The sequence below is a fragment of the Panulirus ornatus genome, chromosome 18, assembly GCF_036320965.1.
Source record: "Panulirus ornatus isolate Po-2019 chromosome 18, ASM3632096v1, whole genome shotgun sequence".
Taxonomy (NCBI): Eukaryota; Metazoa; Arthropoda; class Malacostraca; order Decapoda; family Palinuridae; genus Panulirus; species Panulirus ornatus.
Genome location: NC_092241.1, coordinates 37,783,043 through 37,801,119, shown reverse-complemented (window position 1 = coordinate 37,801,119; position 18,077 = coordinate 37,783,043). Strand labels below are relative to the sequence as shown.

Genomic DNA, 18,077 nt, shown 5'->3' with positions numbered 1-18,077 from the left:
CGCCCTCCGTGGCTATCACACCACACCCTACATTACCACTACCATTCCCACCCTCCGTGGCTGCCACACCACACCGTCCCTCACCATTCCCGCCCTTCCTGGCTACCACACAACACCCTCCCTTACCAACACATCCTGAAGGCATGATGGTACTTTTCACTGGTACCACCCACTCACCCCCGCTATTTTCCATCTTCATACCCCCCAAGTTGCCAGCACAACCTCCCTGCTCCACATCAATATACTTTCGAAAAGGTAGATCAGCCTAGTAGCAGTTGATTTCTGTCTTGCATAAAAAAATGGATGAATTATTGCCGACTGTGTATGGGGGGAGGGGGGTTATCGTCGTGCGTCTGGCAACTTCCCTGTTTTTGTATGCGTCCAGATGGGTAGAACAAGACCATATATATATATATATATATATATATATATATATATATATAGATAGATAGATAGATAGAGAGAGAGAGAGAGAGAGAGAGAGAGAGAGACAGAGAGAGAGACAGAGAGAGTTTAAAACTTTTGCCGTTGGTGATAGGTGAACTTTGTCTCGGATATTAGAGTGCTTGGTGAATATATTACAACATAATGCTTAGTGAACATTATAGTGGAAGAACTATTATACAGAAGAACTAATGATCACTACTTGGAATAATGAGACAAAGCGATACAAGTGACTCGTAAATAAAGTGAAAACATTGTAACGTAATGATAACCGACCAGAATATACTTCAACGTTCATCATTTCTTTGCATGTGATTTCTCTGAAAATTTGTAAAAAGTGATTAATTTCCGGAAAGCCTCGTCACTCGTGACTGATGGCTATCACAACTCTACACACCTGCTGGGCGGCGAAAGGTAAGTGATATGATTATCTATTAACTTGTTTTACTTTTACTGGCTAGGCGGCGAAAGGTAAGGAAAGTAACGTAATCATATATTTCGTTTTACTAGCTAGGCGGCGAAAGGTAACATGATTATGTTTTACGATTATGTTTCAACTGATTAAATGTCATTTTCTAATCGCTGTCTGGTGATTGTATACCGAACTTTCTTTGGATATTTAAACGTAGATTTATCACCAGATCTCTCGAGTTTGTGGTTTATTTCCCCATTCCCCACTCCATACGTATGCCTGGTATCTCTGACATTGTAGGTGAAGATTCTCTTTCCAAGATTCTTTTATTTCCCCCTAGAGTAAGTCGTTCTTGGTCATAATTCTATTCATAACATATTCTGGAAACTGATGCATTTTTGTGAAAGTGTTGATGTGCCATTCCTTTCATTCATTTCCTGTTTATGAAAGAGTATTAGATCAAACGAATACTTTTATTTCTAGTTATATGCAATGACTCTTGGTGAATTTCCAGTTTAGATTTCTCAGTATTTCTGTACAGTAGACTTTTTCATGGTATTGTGTTATAATAGTTTATCAGATCTGTTTTGAAATGAAAACGTAATAGAACTATTCTTTTCCGTACTTCAATTTTCTGTCAAAGTGTTCCATGTTTCTTTTGCTGTCAGTACAATGTATTCATTTCTTTTTTCCTGTGATTGTCATTTTTTGATGTAGTTTAAGACTGTGTCCTGGTGTTCCCAAATAATCTTTGGAATCTTCCCATAGTTAGACTGTGCCACACATTTCTCCGTCATAGTGACCATGAATCATTTTACAGATCTCATGTCACGCTTGCATTAACTTATTTTCATCTTAGATTGAATTGCTTTAGTCTTTCTTTGTCCTTCTGGACAGGTGAAGTCTTTCATATCTGGAAGTCATCCAGTGGCTCTACGTTGGCTTGTCTCAGCATTTTCCTCAAACAGTTTTTTCTTTTCCTTGGTGAAAGGAATCCTGACTGCACCTGTGAAATGTGTGTGTGATATTATCGGTGATTTTGTATACGACATTGAAAGTTTCTACATTGAAAAAGTGAAATTTTTTTTTTTTTGATTATGTCCATCATTGAATTGACATTTTCGTAAGGTTTTTTTTTTTTTCTACATCCTGTTGGTCATAACCCGTCATATCCATTTCTGATGTCCTTGTTTTCACTTCGCTCTAATGGATCTCATAACCCATACCGTCACTTCTACAAAATCTTGCAGTATGCAGGTGCTTGCATTTTTTGGGTGAAACTTTTAAGAGCCACTTTTCTCTCATTAAAGGTTCTCCTGCGGTGTGTGACAATGGAAAAAACAAGAATCCTGAGCGCTTACGAGTATTACCACATCTTCGGAGGACTAGTTAAAGAGAGATACAAGATAGATACTGTAGAGGTTATGTACACATATCTTTTGTATCTATTTTTTTTCTCTTTAACTGGTTATCTGAAGATGTGGTAGTACACGAAAGCGCTGAGGATTTCCGTGCTTCCGTTTCCTAGTGGTGTTTCCGCTTTTGCTAAGTCACGCGTTTATTGTGATTCTCTGCATATATATATATATATATATATATATATATATATATATATATATATATATATATATATTATATACACACATAAACAGTTAAGGTTACGGAAATGAATGGTCTGGGATACTTTATTTAATTTTACTTCAATTAAGTCTTGCCTCTCACTCTTACGTGTTGTCTTCCTGTTAGATACATTGTAACCCACCTCAACACTCTGCTTTCTATTGCGTATCTAGATAGTCTACTCAGAAGGCTCTGTTGTGGCGCCTTACTAGAAACTTTTCGTAATTCATGATAGAAGCTGCTAACTGTCCATACCTTTATCGAGAGTTCATTCCAAACGTTCACTAATGTCAAATCTGTAGGGTAGCAGATCGTTCACTTAAGAATCCAAATTGCTTTCTGGGGAACAGATCGTTTGCTTCTATGTGGATGATATGTTTTCTTGAGGAATATCGAAGAACATAGGAATAACTTCATTTGTCCAGTCGATTCGCATGGTCGTATCCTTTTCAGGCGTTAGCTTAGAGGTGACAGTCACATGGTAGAATAAATTCTTGTATTGTTCCTCTGCCTTGCCACGATCCGTTCAAATGATGCTTCCTCTTGGTAATTATAAACATGAGGCTTCAGCAAGCTAATGAACATATTACATCAGCGAATTAGTGAAGCAAATCTTTCTTTTGGTTGTGCCAAAAGTTGTCTACTTCTCACTAGAAATATTTCAGCGCATGAAATATACAAAGGAACATATCTGGTGACACGGGTAGCGCGAACCGATGTTGTTTCATTCTATTTTTTGTGTATTATGTATTCAGGATGAACACATTACATTCCATATCAGTGCTTTTTCTGTCGCTTTCAACTGTGGCTTTACACCTGGCTAGAATATCTTCCTACGGCAACATTCCATCATATCTTAACGAAAGACGTTTAAAGAAAAGGGAAGTTTTGTTCACTCATTGATGTCAGAAACAGATATATCATATAGGCAGCTGAACATGGTGACTTTGAAACCATGGTTTCTATATGTGTTGTGTCAGAGCAGACACACACACACACACACACACACACACACACACACACACACACACACGCACCGCAGAGAGTGGAACAAGGTCTTACTATGTGTGTAAGAAGGACTTGGGAGTCAGACAACGTCTCTAGATTGTGTGTGGGAAAATATCATAATCGCTTTATAGTACATAGATAAAGAAAGATTTAGCAAGATAGTCATATCTTACATAAGGTCAAAATTAGAATTTTCAACTCTAAGTTTGGGCGTCGCACCTTAAGAAGCACAAAGAACTAATAAAGAAGGTCTACAAGTGGGCAACAAAGATGGCACTGGATTTAAGAAAGCTGAGTTACGGAGAGAGGCTAGAGGCTTTAAATTTGCTCACCTTGTAAGATGGAAGAGTAAGGGGTGACGTGATCATAACCTATAAATTTTCAAAACAGATCGACAACGGACAGCGATCTGATGGATGACCATCGCGCTGGCCAAAGCTCACAGCAGGGGTAGATTCAAACTCAAGTGGAATCCAATAGCGTAATTCTTCCTAGGTATACAGTAACACAACAACAAAATACAACGTTTCGTGACTTGTGTCACATTCTCAACTGTAAAGACACGACGGCATAGTCTTCGTTTATGTACAAGGATCAAAGATGAACGGGAAAACTATTGACCAATGGGAGATTAAAACGTTTGGCAGCAACTCTCTTGTCTGACCAATGAAAGCTGGCCGCCTCAGGACAGCTGGGCATGTTGCTGCAGAACGTCACCAGTTCTCGTTTCCTTTTTTGCTGGGACAGGTCAGACTTTGAGCACTCGGTAACACCAGAAGATCTTCAGTTTGCAGGCTTATGCTCGGGGGATCTTTCCTTGACGTAAAGGCCCCTCGAGTATCTGAAGGCGTCTAGGGTCAGGTGAAGAGTCTCATATGGATGTTCCTCTCTCCAACATCTCCCTCGTGAAGGTGGTGTTGTGGCAGGATCTCAGGCGTGTCTTCGGGTTCCTTCTCTGTAAGTGACATGAAAGACGTCGGAACAGTCAACATAATTTAGGTAGAGCCTACGCCCCATGCTAAAGGAAAGCGATTCTCCCCTCTCATATACATGTATGTTGAAGTCTCTCATTATGATCGAATCTTCTTCAATGAAAATTTCTGTTAAGTGATTCGTGTACCCCTAGTGTCGGTAGTGAGGTCTATGAATTAGTCCTACCGTTATTCTTTTGCCGTGCTTATCTTTAACTTCAACAAATATTGAACTGATTTTATCCACAGCTACAACAGTTTTTAACACGGAATTATGATGCATTTTAAGGAAAAGCAACACACCACCGCCCTCTTTATTTTCCTTATCACTGATAAACAGTGTACCCAGTATTACATATTCCTCGAGGAAATCTGTAATTTTGATATCGAACCAAGATTCTGAAATGCTATATTATCATAATTTTCCTCTAAAGCAATATCTTTTAACCCTGATATTTTTTTACATTTTAATTTTTTTTTTTTTTACGAACGCTTCCTGTATTAACATGAAATATGCTGGTCAATGATCGTTGCTTTTCGTCGATGGTACGTTTGTGTGCAGCAGTGGGAACAGGGGGACCCGTCTACCTGAACTTCGATTTAACCAGTCCTTCCCTGTTCGTTACTTGCCTTGTTCCGTACGTCTACCTGGGAAGTGACCTGAGGCTGCCATACCCTGCCTACTTCCTTACTTCCCTACCTACCTCTCTGCTCCCTGCACTAGCTGATGTGTTCTACTGTTTACCCTCACTGCCTTGTTCCCTGCCTCTATCTGTGAGGTGACCCCCATGTTACCCGCTAGCTGCTTCACTCTTCCATTTTTTTTTACCTACCTGGACTTGAACTCTGACTTTGAGTTGACCTATCCTGCCAAGTTGCCCGTCAGCTTCAACCCCTTTTTCCGTTTTTCTACGTCTGTTACATTACAAAACGAAGTTGATACATCATACTTTTTACTTGATCTCAGACCACTTTCATATAGCTGTTTAAAGACTGACTAACCTGGAATATAACCCTCTCCACTAACCCTGCCAGAGCCAGCACACATGCCCTAGATGTGGACCTCCATCGCTTGCATGCATATTATTCTGCTCATAAAAGAAAAGATCCCAATTTTTGATGAATGGCACCTTTACTTCCGGACAGTACTTACTCGGGCGGCAGTTTACATTCATTGCCCTGAATAACCATTAAGTTTCAGATTACCACATAATACTGGGATCCCAACCTTATTCCAAATCCAATCAATGGTTACGTTATACCTGCCTATCAACTCCTCGCTCCTAGTATTTCCAATATCATTGCCTCCTGTACTGAAGCAAATAATGGGCTTGTTCCCATTACCTGACAAGACGTCGTCCATTCTGTCTATAACCTGTTCCATCCTGGCACTAGGAAAAGAAATCCTTGTCCTACTTTTCCTGTCTGTGTTACAGGAGGCCCTAGCTATATACCTAACCTGACTGTCACCAACAATCAAAATTTTGCTCATCCTCGTGTCCAGCCTCATAGAGGTAGACTTACCGCTGTCCTGTGGCTCTTCACGCAGTGAACTACGATTATCCTCCTGTACAGGGAAGGAGTACCCACACTTCCAGCACTCTCCTATTAAGTCGCAACTTAGTTTCCTTGTTAACTACGACTTTCCGTTGTTGGGTATCATTCTTCTCTCTCCCAATCAAGTCCCTCCTCAGCTGAGTATAATTCCTCTCTTAAGATTAGCAAGCTCCCCGGTAACTTGGCTAAGCTGTTCTTTCAACGAAAGACGTGATCCTTGATTTTACTGTCAGCAGTTAACGAGTGACGCATCCTGGCACGACCAAAGTCAGCGGGCAACGGATACACTATTTACTAATTGTAAAAGCGTGTATGAGTTATAACACTCACTGACAGTAAGTGAAATAGGACTTGATTGGCTTGAAGTAAATAACCATATCTAACATCCTCCTCATATTGCTACTGAACACATATCTAACAAACTGTTACCAAAAGTAAGAGAAAATTCTATACCTATTTGGCAAAAAAGACAACTGCTAGTTAGCCTAACCAGCAGTGTTTATCTTGTACGATTTCTGTAACGGGTATTGTAAGTATTGTGCTTTGGTAATATCCCTAATAGTGAGATGAGGGAGAAACTGATGATTAACTTCGGACATCAGACAGGAAGCGAATACTGGGCTACAAGTGGCTGCTGGCCTTTGGTGTGTTGTGTATGGGTTGCTGCTGGTGAAGGACCTCTGGACGAGTGTGAAGCCACCGAAGTAAACTCTTCTCTCCCGAAAGCAAGTGGATGAGAGGACAGTGGTGTAGTCATTAAGTCAGGGGGGTTGCTTGCTTGTGGATGAGGGAAGGTTGCACCGTAATGGTGTTTCCAGGCAGCTTCCTGTGGCTTAAAGGGAGCTGTTATCGTATCTCAGGCGCCAGCCAGTGCGGCAGTTGGAGCGTGGCGATTGAATGGAGTGGTTGGGATTGGTGTGGATTGGGATGACTACTGAGACGTGACTAAAGTGAGAGAACCATTTGGCATCGGGTGATATTGTTCTATTACGGGAGAGAAATTGAGTCTCACACAGAATTAATAAGGAGTCTGGATCTTGATTCAAATTGGAACGTGGTTATGATCGTGTGGCGTTGTACGTGAGATGGGGCGATGTATCATGTAATGCAAGCCTTTGTGAGGTGATTTTGTGTCATGATTCTGATACTGATATAGTGGGGAATATAGGTTCATTGATAATATTTGTACTAAGGTATCATGATGATTTATGGCGTGATGCGATTTTGCTACTTCTGCAATGAAAAGAAAATGTTCATGTTTATATCCCAGGCTGTTTATAGAAGATAAGGTAATAAACGTAAATTTTCCTCACGCGTTTATACTTCCATTAGCAAGGTAGTTTTCTCATGGCGAAACTTGGGTCGGTTTCTTCCTCCACTTCTTTAATCTACCTAAGCTTTTAGGGTCGATTCTGCATCATCATACTTGGCATCATAGTGCAGTAATTTTCCCACGATTTTTGTGCTGTTTAGATTACTGAACACTGTCTACTCCGTCTAGCATAGAAGGAAATTGACAACTTGAGTTCTGTTCCAAGTTAGTGAAAGAAAAGGTTTTTAGAGATGTTATCAGCAATGATTTGAAGTAGCCTGAACACTGTACAGAAGTAAGCAGTATAACAAAGCCAATGCTAGATTCACGTCGCTGAGAACATCGAATACAAAACAAGGTAACAAATGCTGACGTCTATTTGAACGCGTTCGTAAAAACTAATCTTGCATATGAACCCCAGTTCTGGTACCGGAATCACGCAAAGGACGAAGAAAATATTGAATAGGTACAAAGAAGTGCCACAAAAGTAACTCGAGCTGTAAGAGGCTTCGCGCATGGGGCCTACTAAGACTGAATCTCCTTTTTATTCTTATGAAGCTTTGACTTCCTTGTAATATGAGACAAGATTTCAAAATCTCTGAATATATTCGAGAATGTAAGTGCTAGAGATATTTGTGAAGTGCAAGGCAACACAGTTACTAAAGCAAATAGAGTAAAACATGTTGTAAAACAATGAAAACCAACATGGCAAAAAGTTCCATTGCACTTTGAACCGTTTGGCATTGGATGAAGTAACCGTTTGACGTTATTAAGGCAAAGACTGTGAATACCTTTACAAATTAGTTAGAACCCTATTTCTTTCGTTTGGGTGCTTACTAAGTGAAGACAACTGAAGGATGTATACATATGTATTCTTATACATTTTCTTTCATTGCAGCTCTAAAAAACAGGGCACGCATGACCGACACGATTGCCAGAATGTAGCGTAGTACAGCACAGTGTTGCTGAAAGTAGTGATATAGAATTGATTTAGTATGCCATGTCATACTTTACGAGAGAGAGAGAGAGAGAGAGAGAGAGAGAGAGAGAGAGAGAGAGAGAGAGAGAGTTTTGAGGATATACAGAAAGTGTTGCCCTTTTCACTTAATTTAGGCTTTCTTAATCCACAAGAACTCTGTAAGGACATGCATGAAACACTGAAATATTGAGAAATTAGGTCTCGAGAACGAATCTGTTCACATCTTACCCTTTCTTCCTCTTCCCAAACATTCCAACAGCTTCACAATTTCCTGTAACCTCTTTTGTCAGTCTTCTCCACATTCTTCTTTGGTTCCCATGCCCGTGGTTACTCCTGGGTTGGCATTCATATAATTATGATGACATTAACTAGATTTTTCCCTCTGTGCCTATTTTTTTTTTTTTTTTTTCATACGATTCGCCATTTCCCGCATTTGCGAGGTAGCGTTAAGAACAGAGGACTGGGCCTTAGAGGGAAAATCCTCACCTGGCCCCCTTCTCTGTTCCTTCTTTTGGAAAATTAAAAAAAAAAACGAGAGGGGAGGATTTCCAGCCACCCGCTCCCTCCCCTTTTAGTCGCCTTCTACGACACGCAGGGAATACGTGGGAAGTATTCTTTCTCCCCTATCCCCAGGGATAATAAAAGTCTAAAAAAGGTCTCATGGAATGATATTTCGAGATTTTTCAAGTTGAAACAATGATTAAACCCTAACTGGAAGTAACAGGTACACATGTGAATAGAATTTCCCTAAGGATTTTCACGTTTAGATACATAGAAAGTAAGATTGGTATCACACCTTCTCAGGAAAGGTTTTACGGACTGAAGTAGAACCAGATCCTTTTTATTTAATGAACTGCTGCTGGACCACAAAATGCCGGAGCTTATTGTCGCCATAAGGAATGTTGTAAGCGTGTTCAGCTTTGGAGGAAACATTACTTAATGAAAATGAAGAGACAAACCATTGTGGTTTCAGGTCATGTCGGAACATGACCTGTCGCTCCCCATCATCGTGAGCGCCTGCCCTCACTTTGTGTCCATCGTTGTCGTCTGTTGTTCTGTGTCTGTAAATCTGTCTGTCGTTGTCCATCTGGAGGCTATTCAGATTTTAATCTTGCGCATAATTTGCTCGTTCGAACCGAAACTTTTCAGAAATGATCTTTAGATGGTTCTTTGAGTTTTTTGGGTTTTTTTTTTCTCATTTCACGCCTTTTCAGTGTCTATTATGGCTTCTACCGAGGCAAAAATGTTCTCTGACTGGGCGAAAATAAAAATCTTGTCTCGTCGGAAAACACTGAACTGTTTGAACCAAACCTTTGGAGGAAATATTGATAGATGGTCCTCGGTCAAGTGTCCTCATGTATGTAATAGATGGTTCTCTGTCAAATGTCCTCATCCATGTAATAGATGGTCTTCGGTCAAGTGTCCTCATCCATGTAATAGATGGTCTTCGGTCAAGTGTCCTCATCCATGTAATAGATGGTCTTCGGTCAAGTGTCCTCATCCATGTAATAGATGGTCCTCGGTCAAGTTTCCTCATCCATGTAATAGATGGTCTTCGGTCAAGTGTCCTCATCCATGTAATAGATGGTCCTCGGTCAAGTGTCCTCAACCATGTAATAGATGGTCCTCGGTCAAGTGTCCTCATCCATGCCAATATGACATCAAATAAGATTTCCAGATTGTTTGTACTCGAGTGAACGATACAGGCCTCCTCTGATGTACATTTCCTGTCTCATATCCACGAGATCAGCATTAGTCGGGTGCAGTAACAAGTTAATAAGGCTTTGTGTTCAGTCGTTGCTGCTTATCTGGTAGGCATGTTTCACTGGGAATGCTTTTAGGATACTAGATTCTGTCAACGTGGTGAACGTGGCAATGATGAGAGGTTTGACCCGAGTAATGGTGAACTTTTGCAGTATTGAGCTCAAGCAGGTAATTTCTGTCGAATTGTCTTGATGTAGACCCAGATGTGAAGTTAATCTGAAAAGAATCACACAAATAGATGAAAATCCGTCAGGAAATTAGAATTCAAGCAAGAACAGATTCGCGAATTCGTATAGGAATCCACAGCTTGAGAATCAAGGAGGTAAAATGAAATCAGAGACTGGGACACGGGGATTAGGAATATTGATGGCCATTTGCATACTCGCATATCATTCAGGGAAATCTGGCTCACTGGATCTTCTATCACTTTCCTCAATTGGCCTCAGCTGCCGCCAGTCCACACTGGACCCAATGGCACTTTGATCCTAGTAACCTGGTGTCACCGGCTGTTTTCACTTACCTGGCCCTCCAGTAACGTTGTCTTAGCCAAGATTCTTACCCTGCATAACCCAACGATAATAATGCCCCAGATGTGGCTCTCGCCTACTCTTCCCGCGAGGAAGTTGACTTCAGCTGCTGGTGTTCTTCAATATTCCTGCATGTGATGCACAAACTTCATTATGGAGGCTATTACCACCAACTTGTCCACAATCATTTTACCTCCGGCTTTTGAAAAAGGACTGTTGAAAATGGCATTCATTCATGTGGTTCAATGCAGTTTGGTGAATCTATCTAAGAATATCTTTCTTTTAGGTTTAACCAGCTTCGATTTCAGTTGTAGTAGCTGTCTCTTATATAATGGAGAAGATAGATATTTTTTTATATGACTTTGTATCATTCACATTGCCAGCAATATAATGAATGTAATAAGTGAGTGGCCATTTGTCTGAAACGCTATTGGGACTGTCACAACGACATTGATATAAATGATAGAGAAGCAACTTTTGCCCCCCCCCCCCCCAAAAAAAAAAAAATTGATAATAACATTTTATGCATCGTAATAGAGTCTTGTATTTACGGTGCTGCGAGACGGTGACGTGGTATAGGACGTGGGTAATCCTTGTCATCATATTGACGAAATAACTTTACAAAAAGAAAAAGCGATAATGTATAAGTAATACAAGTCAGATAGTTTTCATTCTGTAAAAAAAAAAGAAATGATTAGTAAAGAGTTTACATCTCTTGTATGAATGACGTTTTATCCGCAACCACAAGCTTTTTCGATCAGCGTTTCACCTTTCTCCGCTAAGCCTGGTGTATTTCCCAAGATGTATCGTAAAAGAAAATAAACAAACTACTGTAGCATCCCGCAAGTTGTCACAAGACTTCTCAAATCACGGCCCACTTGTTTCTATAACGAGTGCCGGTAATGTATGCCACAAACTACATTTCATGTACGGGCCTTGCAGTGTTTCTGCATCAAAGCTTCTGTTTCCTCTGAAATCAGATGATTCTGATTTAGATTATTCATGACGAGTTGTCATCGATGAAATATTCACATTCCAGCTACCTTAATATGCAAGAGTCGCAAGTACAGCAAACTGTCATTTCAGTAAAAACTCCTGCTTTATACAAGGAGTTAGCTCCCCTGGACGGGAAAGAGGAAGGTTTCGTTGTTACTACTGGACTCTCGTAGTTAGTACTGGGGCAGTTTGAGTATTCTATAGACATGTTGTGTAGAGAGATCCTGATATTCGTAGTTGGTACTGGAGCAGTTTGAGTATTCTATAGATATGTTGTGTAGAGAGATCCTGATATTCGTGAAATAACAACCCTCGCTATGAGATCATACATGGAATACTTTTCTGGTGTGTGTGTTAGTGATGTGATCGATAAGCATATGGTCACATTCGCCTTTCACGTCACAAAACTGTCGTTCGAAGCTTTTAATGAATTATTTGCTCCATTACAGTTAATTAGTTCCCTATCGGCAGAGTCTCAGAATATCACATTAACTACCCGTCCACTCACGCTCTTAAGAAGGTAAAAGAACGACCATTTCAAATAAGCGAATTTCAGTCACTCTTCTAATGGTTTCCTTTCGCACATTTTTCATGGGTTTTGATGATAAAGTTGTACACGGGACTTGCATAACCAGTACATTATCCCTATGGATGTTAGATTTCATTCCGTTAACTTCGGTCAGTAAATAATTCAATGAAAGTTAGATTTCATTCCTGTGAATTTTTTTTCATTTCTAAGTTTGAACTTGTTTACATGCAGATAGACTGAGTCCTAGTAACTACTGCAAAGGAGACTAATGTTGGAATCCATCTTCCTAGTGAAAGCTATAAGCCTCATCACCATCAGTCTCCAGCCTTTTTTTCTAATATGTCTCTCACATTGCATGATCTGTTTCCTTACCCATGACGTCATAGTAAATACTTTGACAATCTTTAGGCTACTAGACGCACATTCCAAAGGCAGCTCGTTACGAACAACCTCCTACCTCTTTGGGTTCATTCCTTTGTACCTTCTTAAAGTGGATTCCTACCTTACATATTTTCTTTTTTCGTACGTACCTTTCCGCGTGCTAGATATATAAGTTTACCTCCTTTCGTCTAGCAATGAACAAGGCTTGTTTGTCTCTAATGGATCGCATATTGCAAGGTTTAAGTGACGGCTGCGTTTCATCTTGAATTTCACTGAGCAAAAAGGAAAATGGCCATCAAGAATTTCAAATCAGTGTAGTAAAAGATTTATCAGTTTCAAAGGTCCTTGAAAATTGCGGCTGTTCTCATCTCGATACTGACAACTTTAAACTCTATGTTTATCTCCAAAAAAAAAAAAAAAAATCCATGCATGAGGCGTTGAGTTTAAGTAATTCGAGTTTGAAATCAATACTGATAGAATCCCATACTTTTACCGTACTTATGTTACCATTGTCAGCCTCTTGATGTAAGAGCTGCTTCCCTGACCGACACATTATGAGGCATTATAGCGATCATAATAAAGGTTTCACAAACAGTAAAATCATCTTATCCAACAAGGTTGTTATGAAGAGGTCTCCTCTTGTGACAATAACTCATCCAATCATCTTCCAGTACAGCTGGATCTCCGAGCCACCGACGTCTTACTAACGCCAGAGGCAAACGTCACCCAGTAGTTCAGCAGCTGTCACTTTGTTCTTGGATATTAACCTGAGCTACGAAGACAGAAGAAAACGGTCTGTTCCACCATAGCTCAGCGGGTTTCACCTGATATGTGATTCCTTGTTCGCGTAACTTTGCCCTGGCTCATGTAACTTTGGCTCGAACCTTTTACTTCTAATACACAGTGGCCAAGTGCCCTCTGGACTAATTTCCAGCTGAGGTACAATATCCACTGCTGCTGTGTAAGTAAGCCATGATTTGTTTCTGAACATTCTGGTACTAACATTGAAATTTTGATGAATTACAGCTGATGGTCAATTCATCCTCAAGTGTTTCATTTGTTTCTAAGACAAGTTATCCTGCTATAATGGATTCACTGATCGTTCTCATTCAGAATGATTCAGTAAATCAGTTCACTCACAAAGTGTTGTGACTTATTCGGCAAGAAGTACTTGACTGATTTGTTAACTGTCTCGTAATTGGTTTGAACGCTTGTCGTTGTAGGGCACTTGTCATGGATTTACGGTGGGCTTTACTAATATTAAAACTTAGCCTGCGTTTGGAACTTCTACTCGAAATTATTTTCATTCCAGTCTCTCCATTCGGACTTATCTGGTTTCCACTTGGTTGTCAATTAATCTGTGTTTTACACCATTAGTTTTTCTCATCTTATACCCAGCTTAGTTCTTACATGGAATTCGATGGGGCTTCTCACTTCATGCCGATATTTTAGTCTCCGTTTTATATCCTCTATCGTCCTCACGGGCACACAGTATGGTATGCAGCCTGATATCTACTAGGCAGCTTTGCTTTTGAACGTTCACCTGTTCTGCTTTTAGTCTCGAGATTGTTTCCATTGAAATCTTAATGTGTTCTCCAATCTATCCCCTGGCTATATGGTAGTGAACCTATAGATGACCTCTTGGGCCTCTCTTTCACTTCATCTAGACATTAGATTGGTTTCTGGTGAGAATTCAACAGATTTCTTGAAACTTTTGAGTTGGTATTCATATAGTATCTAATCCTGCATCTGTTGTGAATTTCAGCAATATCTAATTGTACCTCATCCACTCTCCCACTTGAGATTCTTGGTTACTTTACTTTTGGATCCTCAGCTACAGTCACCGTACATCCGCATAGTGTATACTTGACCTCCATGTGGTCTTGAGCTCCCACCTGTTCTCCACTCACAACTTACTTCGTTTACTTGTAGTACCTCCATATTGGTACATTCTCGGATCCTCAGTCGAATAGCCATGTAGTACATCGCCATATCTTTACTTAGATCTGCAAGTATTAGCATTTAGCACTCATATATTGTTTCCCGGTGGAACATGTTTGCCCTTTTTGTGAAGAGAATCTCTGAACCCTGACTTAGTCTCCATCTGAATGCTCAGCTCGTCTCAATTTGGATCCCGAACTAGTCATTAGTTTGATCAACAATTCATATCTACCTGGATCTCAAAAATGTTTCCACTGAGATCTAGGTGGTATTCACATGGCCTCCTTGACTGGTCTACAGTTGAATGCTCAGTTGCATCACTTAAACAGTCGTCATTTGCAGAAAGATATTGGACCCACATGTGGCCTTCATTTGGACTTTTATTTCACGTGTATTTGGGGACCCCATGCTGATTCCCCTCTTGGACTCCCTACCTAACTCCGCTTCGGAGTCTCACCTCGTGTCCACGTGGACACCTACACGATATCCTATTGCACCGTTAACTATTCCCGACGTGTAACTCCGAATTGGTTTTCGTATGGATCCTTTGCCCGAGTGCCACAACCATCACGTCCCTTCCTGTAATTTCATCCCCTCTCATAATCCCCGCGGTGCCCGAGGATCACAACCATCCTGTCCCTTCTAATCCCTCCGGTTATCGAGGATGTCATCCATCCCGTCGATTCTCATAATTCCTGCGGTGTTTGAGGATCACAGCCATCTTGATCATCCTACTTACCGACCGTGGTGGGTGATGGTTCTCTCCCACCTCTTACTTCCTCCGCTGCTCGAGGGTCAGAGCTGACCCACTCGCTATCTCTTACTCACCCTTATCGAGTGAGGGCCAGAGCCACCCGTGTATATCCACCTCCAGACCCTGTGTTGAGCCAGGCTATAAACCTTCCCTTCTCCTCATCGTGATACACAAAGGCGGTAATGTTGTGTAGATTCTCAGACTATCCTTTGCGCTTCTCGGTGAAATAAGCGGGTAAAACATCAGTGTGAAATTTCATTCATGCAATAAGATAATTTTGGCGACTGTGAATATGTTTGTTTATTTTCCAGCCTCGGGCTTTTTACTAGGGCTGTAACGCTATAATGAATGTTTGTTAACTCCAACATTATGTTCGTGCTTGCTTATCTTATACGTAAACTGAAGACTCTCTGCATGTCTGCGGGTAAGTCAGGCTCCCATTCCCATATGGATGAGCCAAGTGAGATGAAATTCTGTCGGCGTAGTCAGGGCTTCGTGTGACGAGGTTTGGTAATTAAAAAAGAAAAGAAAAGATGTGAAAAATTAATCGTAAAATGATTACTTAGCTCCATTACAGTGTCCCACAATCTAGATTTATCCTTGGACACATTTTTCTTGGAAAGGAATATAATATAATATATATATATATATATATATATATATATATATATATATATATATATATATATATATATATATATTCCTCTGAGTCCACAGGGAAAATGGAACACGATAAGTTCCCAAGTGCACTTTCGTGTAATAATCACATCATCAGGGGAGACACAAGAGAGAAATATAACAGTCAGTCGATATACATCGAAGAGACGAAGCTAGGACGCCATATATATATATATATATATATATATATATATATATATATATATATATATATATATATATATATATATATATATATGCACAAAGGTGCTGTGAATGGGAACGCTAGTCTCACTAAAATCAAGTTAGTGTGATGTGGAAAAAGAAAGAAGCGCTTATAAAAGTGTGAATGCTCCAATTTCACTTGGACACACACTTCACACTCAGCATGCTTTCAGACGTGTATGATTGACTTATGGAGCTGCTTATACCTGATCCATCCCGCGGATTTTTCAACGGATAAAAGAATGTCATAGAGATGGGTTGTAGATGCAATACATTTTGCATTCATCAGACTCTGTAGATCCCAATTATTGAATAGATTAGTTGGGTATACGAATTTATGTGTGTTACATTTGTTTACGAAGATGTCTTCTGCCATGTGTGTTACATTTGTTTACGACGATGTCTTCTGCCATGTGTGTTACATTTGTTTACGAAGATGTCTTCTGCCATGTGTGTTGCATTCGTTTACGAAGATGTCTTCTGCCATGTGTGTTGCATTCGTTTACGACGATGTCTTCTGCCATGTGTGTTGCATTCGTTTACGAAGATGTCTTCTGCCATGTGTGTTGCATTCGTTTACGAAGATGTCTTCTGCCATGTGTGTTGCATTCGTTTACGAAGATGTCTTCTGCCATGTGTGTTACATTTGTTTACGACGATGTCTTCTACCATGTGTGTTACATTTGTTTACGACGATGTCTTCTGCCATGTGAGTTACATTTGTTTACGAAGATGTCTTCTGCCATGTGTGTTACATTTGTTTACGAAGATGTCTTCTGCCATGTGTGTTACATTTGTTTACGACGATGTCTTCTGCCATGTGTGTTGCATTCGTTTACGACGATGTCTTCTGCCATGTGTGTTACATTTGTTTACGACGATGTCTTCTGCCATGTGTTGCTCACAATACCATACGTCACGATCAAAGTTATGCTGGTGACTAAGAGAGGGAGCTTCCTCGTTAGTTCTCTTCTGTGGTAACAGTGTTATCTGTAACTTGTCCTTGTGTTACTTGTTTAAAGTCACATTGCTTTACAATCATCAAAATTCATGCGACGTTTGAAAATGCTTATTTCAGTAATTCAAGATTTCATTTGCAATCTCACCAGACATTATATTTTTTTCCCCGAAAAAAAAATTACCGTAAATGTTTCTAGAACACCAAATATATACAAAGCCGGTTCTCTGATGCGCAAGATCAATAAACTGGTATCAGAAAACAATATTTTGAGGATGTAAATATCTTCCCTGACGTTAACTGCTCAGTTTATGGCGACTTCTAGGAGGGAGAACCACACACACACACGAACACACACACACAGCTTACCCGGCTTACGCTGCGGTGTGTGTGTGTGTGTGTGTGTGTGTGTGTGTGTGTGTGTGTGCAGCCAGATCAAGCGTAAGTACTTGGCACATACATTCGAGCACTACAGGTTGCAATCACTGGTAGTAATCACTCATCTGATGTCTACTGTGTGTACCAAGGACCCCCTAAGTTTTGGCGTCTGAAAATAGTTAAGGACATGGAAGCATCACGGTAGAAATTAACTGAAGTTTCAAACGTTCGGTCACTTGTAAATGAAAAGTTATTTTATGTTAATAGGTTTGTATCATTGTGGAGGGACCATAGTCTGGTCTAATGTGCTTACAACTGCAAGAACAACTAATAGTTTAGAGCCAGATCTCTTACAGTTTCATATAGGTTATAGTTAGGTCTGTCTACATGAGATATAGGAAGCTGGCAATAAGATTAATGCCACTTACCAAATTAGAGTATGGTTTCTGCTCCTGTTAGTTTAACCATATCTCTGTTCCACTGTTATGTAACGGGTTGATGTGTCGTTATGGTGATGACCATTATTCACTGAATATATGAAAGTGTTAGATACTGATGAAAGCGATGGTACTCTGTAGACCAGTTGTAGTAAAGCAATCCATATTGTTGTACCACTTGAGGTAGTGTTGCTTATGTGCTATGGATGGCTCTTGGCGCATCATGC

The 18,077-nt window shown here is 40.2% G+C and overlaps 1 protein-coding gene across 1 annotated transcript in view; it reads left to right on the top strand.

The window, feature by feature from the left end:
- Nucleotides 1-666: 666 nt before the first annotated feature.
- LOC139755030 (zwei Ig domain protein zig-8-like) overlaps nucleotides 667-18,077 on the top strand; it is a 756,153-nt gene continuing 738,742 nt past the window's right edge. The window contains exon 1 of the mRNA XM_071672988.1: nucleotides 667-858. The gene's annotated coding sequence lies outside the window, so the exon portion shown is untranslated. The remainder of the gene's footprint in view (nucleotides 859-18,077) is intronic.